Source organism: Sus scrofa, chromosome 8, assembly GCF_054392235.1.
Source record: "Sus scrofa isolate SSC_HxYL_T2T_F1_AM1 chromosome 8, Sscrofa_HxYL_maternal_Yorkshire_Landrace_v2.0, whole genome shotgun sequence".
NCBI lineage: Eukaryota > Metazoa > Chordata > Mammalia > Artiodactyla > Suidae > Sus > Sus scrofa.
The window spans coordinates 115,319,897-115,334,949 of NC_139390.1; the positions used below are offsets into that span (position 1 = coordinate 115,319,897).

Here is a 15,053-nt window from a genome sequence, read left to right on the forward strand (position 1 = left end):
TCAATATTCCTGATTAATTAATGTATCTGTCTGTTCTTTGAATTCTCTTTTGAATATCTGCCTACTTCCCTCATTATATAAAGCTAAATAAAATTTTTAGCACATATTTATTTGATATCTTGTAGGAGAGTCATAATTTTACCTTTCTTTAAAAATTATCCCTGGAGTTCCCGTCGTGGCTCAGTGGTTAACGAATCCGACTAGGAACCATGAGGTTTCGGGTTCGATTCCTGGCCTTTCTCATTGCATTGTGGTGAGCTGTGGTGTGGGTCTCAGACGCTACTCAGATCTGGTGTTGTTGTGGCTCTGGCGTAGGCTGGTGACTACAGCTCTGATTAGACCCCTAGCCTGGGAACCTCCATATGCCACAGGTGCAACCCCAGAAAAGACAAAAAAACAAAAAAATAAAAATAAATAAATAAAAATTATCCCTAAGCAATATCATGTTAGTTGTCCACTTTCAAATTATCAGTGCCTTTTTGATGATTGTGATATTGTGATTTATTATATGTATATGTATAATATGTATACATATATTATACACACACACACACACACATATTTGGTCTTTGACCCTGTTCCTAGCATAGAGCTCCTAAAATTCTTGGAATTTCCTAAATGCTGACAGCAGTAAAGTTGTCTTGATAGTCATAACAAAACCCTTTCAACCACACCCAAGTTTATGTTAATGAGGTGACTTGTGAAAAGCACCTAAGTGTGGCAACTTGTTGCCAGGGGAACCAACAATAAATAGATGATGGACCTTCAGTCCCATCCCTGTATTTCCTGGGAAAGGAAAGGGTCTAATGGTCAAATTAATCACCGGTGGCCAATGATTTGGTCCAATTGTGGGTATGTAATGAAGCCTTCATAAAACCTTAAATGGAGCAAGCTTCTGGGTTGGTGAACATAGGGAGATGTGGGGAGAGTGGTGCGCTGAGAGACGGCATAGGAACTCTGTGCCCTTTCCCCATACCTTGCTCTATCTAGGCATCTCTTTCATCTAGTAGCTCCTGAGTTATCTATCCTTTTGTAATAAACGGGTAATGTAGTAAGTAAAATGTTTCTGAGTTTTTTGAATCACTCTAGTAAATTAATCAAACCCAAGAAGGGGATAATTGGAACTTCCAGTCTGTAGTGGGTCAGTCAGGAGCATAAGTGTCAACTTGGACTTTAATTGGCATCTGAAGTGGGAGGGGGGGGGCAGTCTTGTAGGACTGAGCCCTCAGCTTGTGGGATTTGATGCTACTTTTGGGTAGTGTTAGAACTGAGGTGAATTATAGGACATTCAGCTGGTTTTAGAGAATTGCTTGATGGTGGTGTGGGAAACCCCCACCTACATTAGAACTGAATTAGAATTATCAACTAAGATCCAACTTCTTAGATTATTGTTCAAACTTCTTTAGTCTCTATATGCAAGCTACATTTCTCATGTTTTCTCTAACTCTAGCCCTTGCATATACTTTCCCCATGAACCAAGAAGGCTTAGTTCCAATCCTGAGCATGTCTTGATTTCATGGTCCTGCCAATGATTTTAGTTCATTCTCTTCCTCCCTGAATCAAATTCCTGTTCATCCTTTATGGAAAAGATCAACTCTGACCTCTTCTGTTAAATCTTCCGTAATAATCCTAAACAAATTCCTCTCCTTAAAGCATTTAGTAATAGCAGTATTCTTTTGTGACTTTCTAAACTGCATTATATTCCTTTAAATATATATCCTATTGCCCTGGCGACCATATATTCTTTTATTTTCATGTATATACCACTATGTCTAAACCAATGCCTGTACCATGCCTTAATCTGCGCTTAAATAATTAATTGACAGAGCGTCTTAGAGGAAAAAAATCTTCTATCACGTGCCCTTTCCATCACCCATCCTACACCAAAATAAAAGTATGCATATAAAATCAAATACTTTTTATACTTTAGAAAATTGCTTTTAAGAAAAATAAGTAGGTAAAAGACACACACATGCAGTAATAGCTTGATTACGCTCAACAGGGAATGCATCTTAAATTCCTAGTTATGAATATTTTAATGAGCAGTATCAATAAAAGCCTCTTACCCTTTGTCCTATTTGTGATGATAAGGATGCAGTTAGTAATAATGGCTCTTTGAGGACAGAGGGAAATCAAAATAATTCATTTTTCAAGAGCGTAAAAGGCAAAGATCCTCCAGGGAAGTTGAATAAGCCAGTTCCAAATAAAAATAATTGCCAAACTTTCTGAAAGCATGGATGAATTGTTCGTTTTTGATAAAAGCATATTTAGGCTCCATCTGAGAAAAAAAAAACCAGTGAACAGACTTGAAGAAAGCAAAGTACTTGCTACAAGAAAGAATCCCCAAGTTCTAAAACACAGCTACAATGCTCAAATAATGTACACTTGAGTATCTTGAAGTTTTTCTCTTACTGAAGGTCACACATCTAAATTCAGAAGTCTTTTTATCATTATTCTATTTTATTTAATTTTCTCGTTAAAGTATAGTTGATTTACCATGATGTGCTAATTTCTGCTGTACAGCAAAATAACTTACACATATATGCATTTTTAAATCTTCCTTTCCATTATGGTTTATCCCAGGAAATTACACATTTGACATCCTCATTGTCAGTCTCTCCCTCATGTTCATCCAGAAAGCTGAGTGATTAAAAGCATGAACTTGGTAGATGAGGTCCTGACTTAACCACTTGTATGACCTGAAGCAAGATACTTAAGCTTTAAAAGCCTTGATTTGCTCTTATATAAAATGGGAGTAATGATAGCACTGCCTCACAGGGTTCCTGTGAAGATTAAGTGAGAAAATGCAATTTTTACACAGAGCACAGAGCTTAGCACATACCATGCACCTAGGAGATGTCACCTATTGTTACCATGACCAAATATATCATAGGAGAAAGGAGCAAAATACTTTTGAGGAAGTAATGATAATTACTGAGAAACGATATTTACAAACCCAAGGGTAGTTCAGAAGTTGACTGACACAGAATTTAGAACAACTAAAGGCTTAAACAATAAGGTGATGTGAGAAAATTCCAATAGGAATCACTAATATAAGCATCAAAGTAACCTCCTTGATTGGCAGTTCCACCATTTAATATAAAATGGTAAGACAGAATATATTGAAAAAATAGTCAGATCTCCCTCAGGCTTTAGTTCATTATAAATTACTTTATTTAAAGCACACATGTTATAAACTAAAATCTCTACAGAATAGAACCCACTCTATCACAGAATTTTGTTTAACGACCTTGGACCTAATCCAGAGGTTTTTAGTTACATAGAATTCCATGAGGATTTTATTAAAATGTAGTTATGACTCTCATATGTCCTCGTCTCTGAAGGTGGCATTCTAAAACAAGGTGGTATATGATCATAGAAGCATATAATTTACGAATTCAAAGGTGATTACAGAACCCCTCCATTTTATGGCTAAGGAAACCAGGATATTGAGAGACTGAGTGTATAATAATGTTCTTTACTATAAGCTCGAACAATGCAATTAAAGTGACGGTCCCAGTGAGGACTGACTGACTTTGACACATCTTCAGGAGCCACTTAGCAGAGCAGAGCAAGCCAGGAATGAAGCCGTAATTCTGAGAAAGATATAACAAAATTCTAAACAGACCCATATGGTTTTCTTCCTAAAACTATAATACTGACCAGGTGGTCTTACATTTCCTCACTCTCCGCACTTTGCTGAACCTTCATTTATGGATATTTTATTTATCAACGGGTCTCATAACTAAGAGGTTGAACAGCACAGACTCCACCAACATATCTGGGACAAAGCTTATGGTTTAACAACCCAGACAGAGCCCTGGTTTCCCAGATATTTGCCAATCATAGTTTCCTCCTCATCACCAGCATGTTTAGCTCTCTACATGACTGGCCTTATTAACAAGAATAATAGCAACAGTAGCAAAACCTTTTGTATGTTGATATAATATTATAAATAATTATAATTAACCTCATTAATTACTTTTACATACCAGGCACTAGTTTAAAAATAAACCCTAAGAGATAGGTTCACTTAGCATTCCTTTCCTAGAGATGAAAAACCGAGACCACAGCTTTAAGTAAATTGCCCCCAAACACAAGCTGGCATCCAAACTCAAGAAGTTCAGTTCTAAACCTACATCTTTTATCTTTACATTCATAATTCTTGCATCCTTAGCCATGAGATTCTACTATACATCATTTAATCCTCAAAAAAGATTGTTTGAAGTAAATATTATTACCTCCACTTTACCAGTGATAAAACTGGGGCTTAGATGTTAAGTTTAAAGAGATTACAAAACATGATGAGTAAGTGGGAGTGCCAGGATTATAATCCAGATCTAACTAATTCCAAAGCCCACACACCACAGTAACAACTGTGATTATCTGGCCTATAGCAGTATTCTCTCCTGCTGAGATTGGAACCTGGGGATCCTGGCTATCTCTTGCTCTCTCTATAATCCTGGCTTAGGGAGAGACCATCTGGAACCATGATGTGACCATCCACCCTATACTGACTATTGCTCTTCTTACAAACCCTTCCTGCCTTACTCCATCAAGCTGGGATCTCAAGCTGACTTCATCACCCTTTGAACACTGTATGTTGGATTCTGGCCCTCCCTCTGCTGGGAACCCAGCCACAAAGCCAGGTTAATTTCCTCAGCCCTGGCCTCAGCTTCTTTCCTCTTCCCATTACTCTATAGCACTGAAGATTAGTATCTCTTCTGGTACAAATTATCCAAGTATCTACAACTATATGTAGTATATTCCTAATTTAAAATAATTCAATGTGATGTTATTTATCAACATTTTTAAGTTATATATAAGTATATGAATGATATTTTTATTGTATATATTTCCATAAATCTTAAAGAACTTTAACCAAAATATACTTACTGATATAAACACATCTGCAACATATTTAGTCCTAAAATCTACTTGTTAATCTTTATTGTAGTGTCTTAATGCTTTCCCTTGAGTCTATATACTTATTTGTCTGCTCTTGAGTGATACTCTTCCTAAGTCAATGGGTGCCCAAACTGTGTTGCTCAACAAGATGGCGTGTTTTGTCCATAAGCCTTTAAATTGTATTTTGAATTAGCTATATGAAATTCAGCAAGGTAATCCAGTTGTGTCCATTTCAGTCAGGGCTGACTTAAAAATGCCTTAAATTGATCATTTCAGCTCCACTGCTATTGAGCCGATTGCCCTTGAAAACAGCAGACACCTTTGGGTGCTCTTGGGACTATTATTAGAATAGTCTGTCAAGCAATTGGCCCAAAAGATCAAAAATAATTTAAAAACTACTTACCATATGACTTTCATGCATATTTGTGGAAAAGAATGAGTGATTGACTTAATATTAAAGATAACTACATAAAATTAGATGCTGCCAAAGGTGAATGAGAGAGGCTAGAGACCCTAAGGCCATTTGTTTATTTATTTTTGTATACTTAATTTTAGTCTGTATCATTTCCCTAGTGTAAGACTTTAAGAAAAATCATTGCTTTGAGCATTTGACGTATATTTTCTTTTATGTGAATAGTTTAAAAACATTTAAGCTAATGCCTATTCTAAAAGTGCTAACTGTTGAAAATATCCTTCCAAGTAGACATTATTAATGTTGCAGTTCCAAAGAATAATTTTCTCTTAGATCCTGAGAGTCCGTGAAAGTTACACATTTTGCCAAAGTCATAACTCTTAAGATGGAGAAATAGTTGCCTATTCATTCTTGCAGATACATTTTGGCATAATTTTGTAATCATAAGCTAAGATGTGCTCCTCTGAACCGAAATGCCCTTTCAGAGGTAGAATTTATTACCTTGGTCACCATCTTTAATACTTTTGCTAAATGTCATTTTCAGTCAGACAAAAGACTTTAAACTTAGCCAAATAGTAATGCTGATGGATAACAATTGCACATTTTTCCTTAGATATTAAAGTGAAGAATTGTTATTTTCAGTGACATCATTTGTAAACTCCTATCATCACAGTGTTTAAATTTTTTTAAAATAGTGTGATATTTATATTGCAGCTAAAGATCAAAAGGGGCCAATGTCCAGAAAAAAAAAAAATTAGTGAGCAACTACAAGAATTCTGCTTCAATCCATGAGGAAAATTATTGAGCAGAGTCTTATACACTGAATAAGCTCAAGTGTAGGCATGATGTATTTCCAAAACTTGAAGCAACACCAAATAATGGAAGCAGCCTGAGCATTAGAAACAGATCCCATTCCTATTCCTGGAGACTGGTTCTTCACATGTGGATAACATTGGTCAAGCTACTTGTGCTCTCTAAGCCTCCAGTCATTCTCTAATTTAACAGAATTTCATGCAGCATAAAGACTTAATTCTATTACTTTCCTCTCTCCTGGTCTTGCCAAACAAATCACCAGGATCTTAACTCTTATAGCCAGATCTGAGTCACTTAACTCTAAGAGCCAGATAGTATTTAGGAATCCATGTTACACAATGAGTTATTTCATTATGAACTTAATGAAAATGACCAAAAATCTTTATTTAAATTAACTGAACCAGAGTTCCCATTATGGCGCAGCAGTTACAAACCCAACTAGTATTCATGAGGATGCGGGTTCAATCCCTGGCTTTGCTTAAGGATCCCACATTGCCATGAGCTGTGGTGTAAGTAAGCAACAATTAATTAATTAATTGAACCCATACTCTGTAATGAGTAATACACCAAATCTAAGGGGCAACCTTATGTATACTCTACATACAGTATATACTAGTGCGTTCTCCTAAAGGATTTGATGATTTTTTAAAACTCTTATTGCTGGGCTGGATTCTATTTCTTTTTTAATTGAAGTATAGTTGATTTACAATGTTGAGTAAGATTCTATTTCTCTACGTCACTTGTGGTTCACTGTCCTACTAAGTTGGGTCTGGGATATCTTTTTTTCTTTCAGGCTCTTACTAATAGTTTTTTGTTTGTTTGTTTATGCTTTTTAGGGCCACACCTGCAACATATGGAAGTTCCTGGAAGTTCCCAGGTTGAATCAGAGCTACAGCTGCTGGTCTATGCCGCAGGCACAGCAATGTCGGATCTGAGCCAGAGCTCATGGCAACATGGGATCCTTAATCCACTGATCGAGGCTAGGGATAGAACCCAAATCCTCACAGATACTAGTGGGGTTCACTGAGCCACAACGGGAAATCCCGTGAATAGATTTTAATTATGCTCATGTACTTGCCCCAAATACAGCCTTTTAGTATTGGTTTTTCTGATATTTATTTAGTTGCTATTATGTGTCAGATACTGTACCTGTTGATTTTCTCAGAACCAGCTGATTTCTACAGAAGGGTTTGCACTCATCGTATATGCATCAACATGCCGGCCATGTCACATGATGTCTTGTTCTTCAGGCAGGATCAGTGTCTTCTGCTTTAACTGTTGCATTATCTCTGCAGGACCAATATTCTCCCCCATGCTGTGAGAACTTCACAGGGTTTAAACGCCTTTAGGCAAGAAAGTAATTTCCTGTTTGGAGCATAAAATGAAATCAGATCCATATGCTCAGTGCCATTATACTTTCAATGTAATACATTAAATACCCCTTAGCAACAGTAGTTCAAATTAATTTCTGTTTAATCATTTCATGCTATCTTCTAGTAGTCATGAAAAGTTTCATAGCAAAATCCTGGTGAGATAATATTTTTCTGTAAGTGCAAAGCTTTTAATCCCTGTTGCTGTAACCAGAAGGGCATTTAATGGTGAGTGACAGGAAATAGACAAATAGGTAATGGATTCTGAGTAATTTGAGAGAGGAGAGGAAAGCAGGAGCTAAGGGTGGGGCCAGAGGGAGCTGCCTAGAGATGGGTGTTAAGAATTGAATAGAAAAAATCCTTTTGGAAACCAGCCTAGAAGGAATGTGTGCTTTATTTTTTTCGATGTTATTTTAGAGTTAGATCATAGTAGGAGTGACTCTATGAAATTAGTTAATAATTCTCTACTTGTTCCTGTAATAATTACCTCCTAGTCTTTCAAGAGAGTTTTTTGGAAAATTTCAAGGCCACCTAAATGACTATTAATTTCTGCTCTAGTCTGTACGAGGAGGTAAATGACTAATAAAGAAAGACACTGTCGGAAGGACAAGCAGTTTGTATCCAAAGAGAATAGCATTCAATGAGTGTGAAACCATCAACTGAGAAATGACTTTGAAGAACCTTAAGAGGCCATGGAGAGGTTAGTGATGGCGAGTCTCACTCAAGAGATGGAAAATGATGTATATATGAGAAATATTTAATATTTTCTATTGTATAACTCTCAAAATAAGGGCATCATAGGGAGACCTCAGACAGTTTAAGGTGAATTGACTAATGTGCAATGTTAGATTCCATCTCTTCTTTTTTTTTTTAATTTCAATTTTATTTTTTTTACTTTATACTCCAGCCATACTTTGTTTTTCTGGAACTCTGAATGTGTAAGTTCACATTTTGTGCCTTTGCTTATGCTGGAGTGGTTTGGTCATCCCTTTCCCACCAGATCTAAATATTTCTCATTCTTTAAGGCTCAGCTTAAACACTGCGTCCTCACAGTCCAAACTGAGTGCCCCATCCTCTACACATCCTTGTCACTGGGTTCTTATTGTTTTATTTCCTGTGTTCAAATTTGTCCTCTCCACTAGCTCACAAAGATAGTTTATATACCTTTGCATAGACACAGCACCCAAGAGAGTGTTTCATAACTAGTAAACATTCAATATTATTTTTTTAATTCAGAATAAGGTGTAGGGTATAGTTTGAAATATTAGAAAATAGATTTAAATGGCTATCCATTAAGTGCTATGGCATTTAGTTAGTTCTGGTTCCTCTCAGAATTTCTCTTTTTTATACTCTAGGGCTTAAAAATAATAGTCCTGCATTACGCTTTGGATTTTTGGGAGCATCACATGAAGAAGGCATATGAAAGTGTACTCTAAGCTGTAGAACACTATGCAGAGATAGGATCTTGTTTCTATGAACTGAAGTGTGATTTGAGCACATTGCATATTAGTTTCCTTCCATGATTACAAAAGCTTTTCTTTGCCCTCCCATAATGACTTTGCAAATGGCTACAAATTCTCATGGAAAAATGAAGTCTAATTCTACACTTTCTTCCCCATCTCCCTGCCACTGGAATCTTTGTTATTATTAAGACTCTCTCATAATTGATAGACTGCACAGATCTGACACTGTGTGTAATAGAAGGCCATGAACCTTCCACACAGGTCTTCTGGAATGGCCATTCCCAGAATGCTTCCTCTCTCACATTCTGGCTGCCATGCTGTGAAAAGCCCAAGCTACACAGAGAGGTCACACCTAGGTAAGTGCCCCTGTGAACAGACCTGGCCTAGCCTGTCCTTAAGCCATCCTGCCCAGGTGCTGGGCTTTGAGTGAAAATGTCTTTGGGTGATTCTAACCCCTGGGCATCCTGGTCATCCCAGCCATTGTGGGGCAAGGGAAAGCCAGCCTCACTTTGCCTTTCTGAATTTGTACACCACAGAATTAATGAGCATAATAAAATACTTATTATTTTATGCCACTAAGGTTGGGGTGGTTTATTACACAGAAATAAATAATGGGAAGAACTTCTCACATATTGCCTGCCAATATTACCCTTACCATTCGTTAGCTGTATTAGCCAGGACAAGATAAGTGGCACCAAGGTAAAAAAAAAATATTAATTAAGTAAATAAAAATAATTTAAAAAATAATTTCAGTGGTTTTAAATAATAAAGGCTTATTTTTTCCTCACACTGCATGCCCATTGAGAGTCAGCTGGGAGGCTCACCTCATCATGGTTACTCAGGGACTCAGGCTAATAGACATTACCAATCACTGGGCTGAAAGGCAAAAGAGCTCTAGAGGATCTTGATTCAGCAGTTAAATGTTAGGCCTGAAAATGACACATGTTACTTCTGCTCATAATTCATTGGCCAGAAGTAGTCATTGGCTCCTCCCACACACAAAGCTGCCAGAGGTATTAGTCCTATCATGTACTTTAGAGGAAGAGAGCCAGAAATACTTGGGAAGTAACAGTAATGACTACCATACAAGCTTTGCTGTAGACATTGCCTGTCTGGGCTTCCCAGCCAAACCCTTTCCCTCAACCTTGGCTTCTGACTTTCCTCTTGCTGTGACCTGTGTTAGTTCTTCCTGCTTCCCGAGGCCAGGAGCTTTTTTATTGCTACCATTTCAGTATTCAAGAATTGTATCTATAGCTAATCTTCCTGTCTACCCTTCCTGCGCATTATCTGCATATAAAGCAGTGGCTGTGGTGGTCTCCATGACAACCAAGACTATCTAGTGCTTTTGCTGAACCCCTAATCATGAGGTTGTTGTTTTCTTTTTCCACCTTTGTCTTCTGCCTTTTCTTTATCAGAGCCGAAATCAGGTTTGTATACAGAGTTCATCATTCCTCTTCACATTAAATAAAAAATATAGCCTGGACTCATACCTCTGGCCTGAAATAATTACTCATATGAGGTATCAATGAAAGGTATTAATAAAAAAAGGAGGAATGAAAAGTAAAAGAATGATATTAGAAGAAAGAAAGGATCTTGTTAAATGAGAACACAGGGAAAGATTTTGAAAGAAAGAGTTAATAAAGAAGGGAATGGACCAGTGTGTGTTTTGGTGCAAATTTATTACTAGGTATTACATTCATGCCCCAAATCTTTTTATGTATTCACTCTTTTACATTTTGAAAGTTCAGATTCCTTGCATAAAAAGTAGGGAAATATAATACTTCCCTACTTCCCCTACCTAATAAAGTAGTTTTAAAGATAGGTTTAACCAGTCTAAGTAAAAATGCATTAAAAGGGCAAAATATCAATCAGCTTCAGAGTATTAATATTACATTCATTTTCAACAAACATAGGAATAATGCTCTAGTCTCTTGATGGCTTTAGAAGGTTTGTAGAAGGCTTTCAACATTCTCAGCCTGTAATGTGGCTCAGCTCAGATGTTTAAGACATTTAGGTACAAGGTGGTGAATGGCAGGCATAATCAATGCTACAGAATGTGAGGTCACCAATTAAATATAGTTTTTAGGAATAAAAGCTAAAATCCAGAAACATATTCCTCTGATGATACCAATAACCTAAATAATTCAATAGCTTCCTATCCACCCACATCCTTTTTAAGATTTTAACAAAATGGGACAGGATTTGACAGTGATGGCACTGGGAGAGCTGGAGGTGAACCTCTGAGCAGAGGGAGCCTTGACACAGTGTCTGCCACTGCCTGTCAGGGATGGCATGCAGAGGCAGGACAGCCCTTCAGAACCTGTCTTACCAGTTCGTTTTGAATCGTTCCGTTTAGGATTCCATGACATTGAGAGTTTTCCCTCCAGTATCTCCTGTTACTCTTTCTCTGATGCTTTTAATGAATCCTCTTCTTTCCCATCTCCTAACTGTGGACACTTTCCCAAGGTGTGACCATCTGTTTTTTCATCCATTAAAATGGCATCAACCAGTCAGGGTTCAAAGATAACACAAAGCTATAATTTTAGTGCTGGCTTTTCTCACAATTTCTACACCCACATTTTCTCCTGCCTTCTAACAATATTATGAGCAAAAATGGCTCACTGCTATTGAGTCACATTATACCAAGTACCATGAGAAGACTTTTACATAAATTATTTTATCCACATACAAACCTATGATGAGGTGCAAAAGCTATCCCCATTTTACAGAAGAGGAAACTGAAATTTGGGGAGATAAAGTAATTTACCCAATTTATGGTAGATACAGCCCTCGATCTTATTTCAGGGACATGATTGCTTTATCCTCTGCTTTAAATTTTGTCTTATGGATACACTATCAGCACCTCAAAATCAAGACATCTAAATTCACAAACCCAAACCCAACATTTTGTCTTTCTTCACTATTTCTATTAAATTATTAGTGTTTTGTTAATTATCCAAACTAAAACCTTAGAATTATTGTAAACTTCTCCAAAGTCCTTCTACTGCCCAACCCCATGCACTAAATTCTATAGATTAATTCTAACCAATATTTTTCCTACCCAGTGCTTCCATTCCATTTCTGCTGCCATTTTCCTCATACTGGTACCCCTACAATAGCCTCCCCAAAGTTCACTCTACCTCACAATTCTCCCCCTGAACATTGTTCTCAGAATGAGCCTCCTAAAGTACGATTTCAATCATCCTGTTCTTCCAAACCCCTTAGCCTGAAGCTGAAAGCATATGTTAGATCTACCCTCAGACATTTTACTACTCCTTTGTAGAAAATCCAACTAAGCTGAACGAATTGCTATCTCTTGAACATTTCTCTCCTCTGCTTTTTTCAATGTCATTACATAAAAATCTAATACCCATCTCTACTTATGAAATCCTGCTCATCATTGAGAGCTTCAGTCAAATGATACTTCCCCCATGAAGCCCAACTAGGTGTTCCCAATAAGAAGAGGTCTGATCCTCTTCTGATCTCCAGAATATGTGGTTTATACCACTATTAATGTGCTTATACATGCAGTTGTATTATTTTCCACTCTGATACTGTAACCACTAGGGAGGAAAATGCCTTATTTTATACATCTTTATATTTCTCAGATTATCTAAAACAGGGCTGTAGGAGATCAAATACTGCTTGAATGAATGTGAAAGAGGAGCTCAATGATTGAATATATATTCAAAAAGATATTATATAAATCTTAGAAATGAACATCTTGTAAAGCTTAAATTAACATTTTCATGATATTTCTGGTATATATAGTGATATATATTAGTCATCAGTGACTATGTTCAATTATTTATCTTCCAAAAGCTACAACTCAGGCAGAAAGGGATTTGTTTTGAAGGGTCTGTCTTAATTAAAGAGTATTTGCTGTATCTCTAACAGTCAACATTGGAGAGAAAGAGAAGTAATCATTTCCAAGTTTTTCTACGTTACCCACTATAGGCATGCTTCATGCCAAAAAAAAAAAAAAAAAAAAAAAAACCATGATGTCTATGTTGCGTGAAATGGTAAACTGAATTTATGGCTTATAATAGAGTTGAAAACTAAACTTCTGCAAATTTCAATAAAACAAAACATCATTTGGAACATTAGATTTTAAAAATAAAGAAATCTCTACTTTTTTATTCAACCCCGCCACTCCTTTTCTAAGGCATACCGTCCTTACATGTACCATGTGAAGCCAGAAGAATCCACCAGAGCAACTTAAAAATCAAAATGAAAGTATGCAATTTTTAGTTGTGTTATTTATTCTAACATGTTTTATGGTTGTGCTTATAAAACCATTTTCTTTCATACAAAAATATTTTAAAACCATTGTCCTCTTGATAAGATGTCTTGATTAGGAATATCCACCCTAGAAGTAGTAGAGCAGGAGAGAAGCTTAGAGTTCATTTCAAGCCTCTGGTTATGCATGAATTTCTGTTCCTCACTGACAAAAGGACACAGAGCTTCTGAACTTTGCCACAAGGTGCCTGACATGGTAACCTATTCTACTTTCAAAACACTTCCATTGTCAGAAAAGTCTCTATTGAACAAAATTTCTGCCTCTGTCCCCTTAGAATCTTGAACTACAGTCCTTATGTTTCTGAATAGTACGACAATCCTTAATTATTTGAATACAGTTATCATGTCTTCTCCTTTCCAAAGTTTTCTGAGAGAGCGGCTTACTTTTAATCCAGCATTAAGGCACATAATTATTTCAAAGGCCTTAGACAAGACCTGGGACTATACATCTTTAAAAGTCTTCACTAAGAATTTCAGCTGAATCTCCTCACTCTCCCACCTCTGCTCTTTACCCTCAGTCACCTGCTCTGCCTGCTCTAACAAAGGAAGTCAAAAAGGATTTTTTTTGCACAGGAAACCACCAGAATGTCCAGAAGGCATGTTAGAACTTCATATATTCATGTAGCTATATAATTATATAGTTATGGTTCCCTCTTGCTACTGTCTTGACTTTGCACCCCCATAAACTGGCTCATCTCTGACTAGGTACTTTGAACTGCATCCTTGTCCTGTACCTAACCACAACTCACTAGCCTTCCTTCTGTACCAAATGTCTACTTATCTGCTTTTCTAATACAGTAGGACTATACTTAAAAGTATTTATTTGTGTATAACTTGAGTATATTCTCTCCCTCTCTTTCTAAATAGTGTTCTGAGAGGATTTTTCCTAATCCAGAGACTCCATAAGCCATAACCCAAAGAACAAAACCAGTAGTCACTGTTTGAGATAGATTTGGAAGTTGGCTTAAAGGCTGAGTTTTTCTGCTCCTAGAAACAAGATTGATTCAGAGGCCATGGAAGGGGAGGAATCTGCTTGAGAAAGCTGAGAGGCAACTCAGACCGAGAGGAAGGGTCTTCAAAGTATGAGAGGAGTCTGCAAAAAGTGGTGAGGGATGAAAAAGGTCAGGAAGAATTAAGAAGATGAAAACGTATTGCTTAGCTGTAGTCATAAAAAGACCCACATTCACCACAACTATGCATATTCACAACTGTCTGTATGCTTAAGTTAACTAATAGGAATACTTATATATACTTTATCATAGTGTTGTTCGAGTTTTCCTCAACTAGATATTTTGTTGTATTCTGTAATCCTTCATTAAATAACCTATTTAGGCATTGTAAAACAAGCATATCCAAATGAGACAGAAGCATTCAACCACCTGGAGGCCACCAGCATAGAGCCCAATGAAAGACAGCTACACCATCAGCATCCTGGCAAAAAGAACTGCACACATGGTGTCTAAACACAGACTATTCCAGGTTTAAATAAGCCAAGTGTTATATAACAAGCTAGGGTCAGCCAATGCAGGTTGTTCCCTAAGTTGTGCTCCAGGGCTCATTTTTAGACTATTTCAAGGCTTTTTAAAATTAATTATTCATTTATTTAAATATTTTTCATAGTCAGTTTGAATATTTGAAGTAATAGGACACTGAAAATATTAAAGAGGTTGATTCTATTCCAATTTTTGTTGTTTGAAGCATTTCATCAAATAATTGTATGTGAATCATTTCTCTGAACAGGAGTAATTTAAAAGGAGTTGTTTAGTATGTGAACTCATGTGGAAGCCA

The 15,053-nt window shown here is 36.7% G+C and overlaps 1 long non-coding RNA gene across 2 annotated transcripts in view; it reads left to right on the forward strand.

The window, feature by feature from the left end:
- Positions 1–15,053, forward strand: part of LOC146400994 (uncharacterized) — a 172,889-nt gene that overhangs the window by 130,763 nt on the left and 27,073 nt on the right. The gene's annotated exons all lie outside the window — the stretch shown is intronic.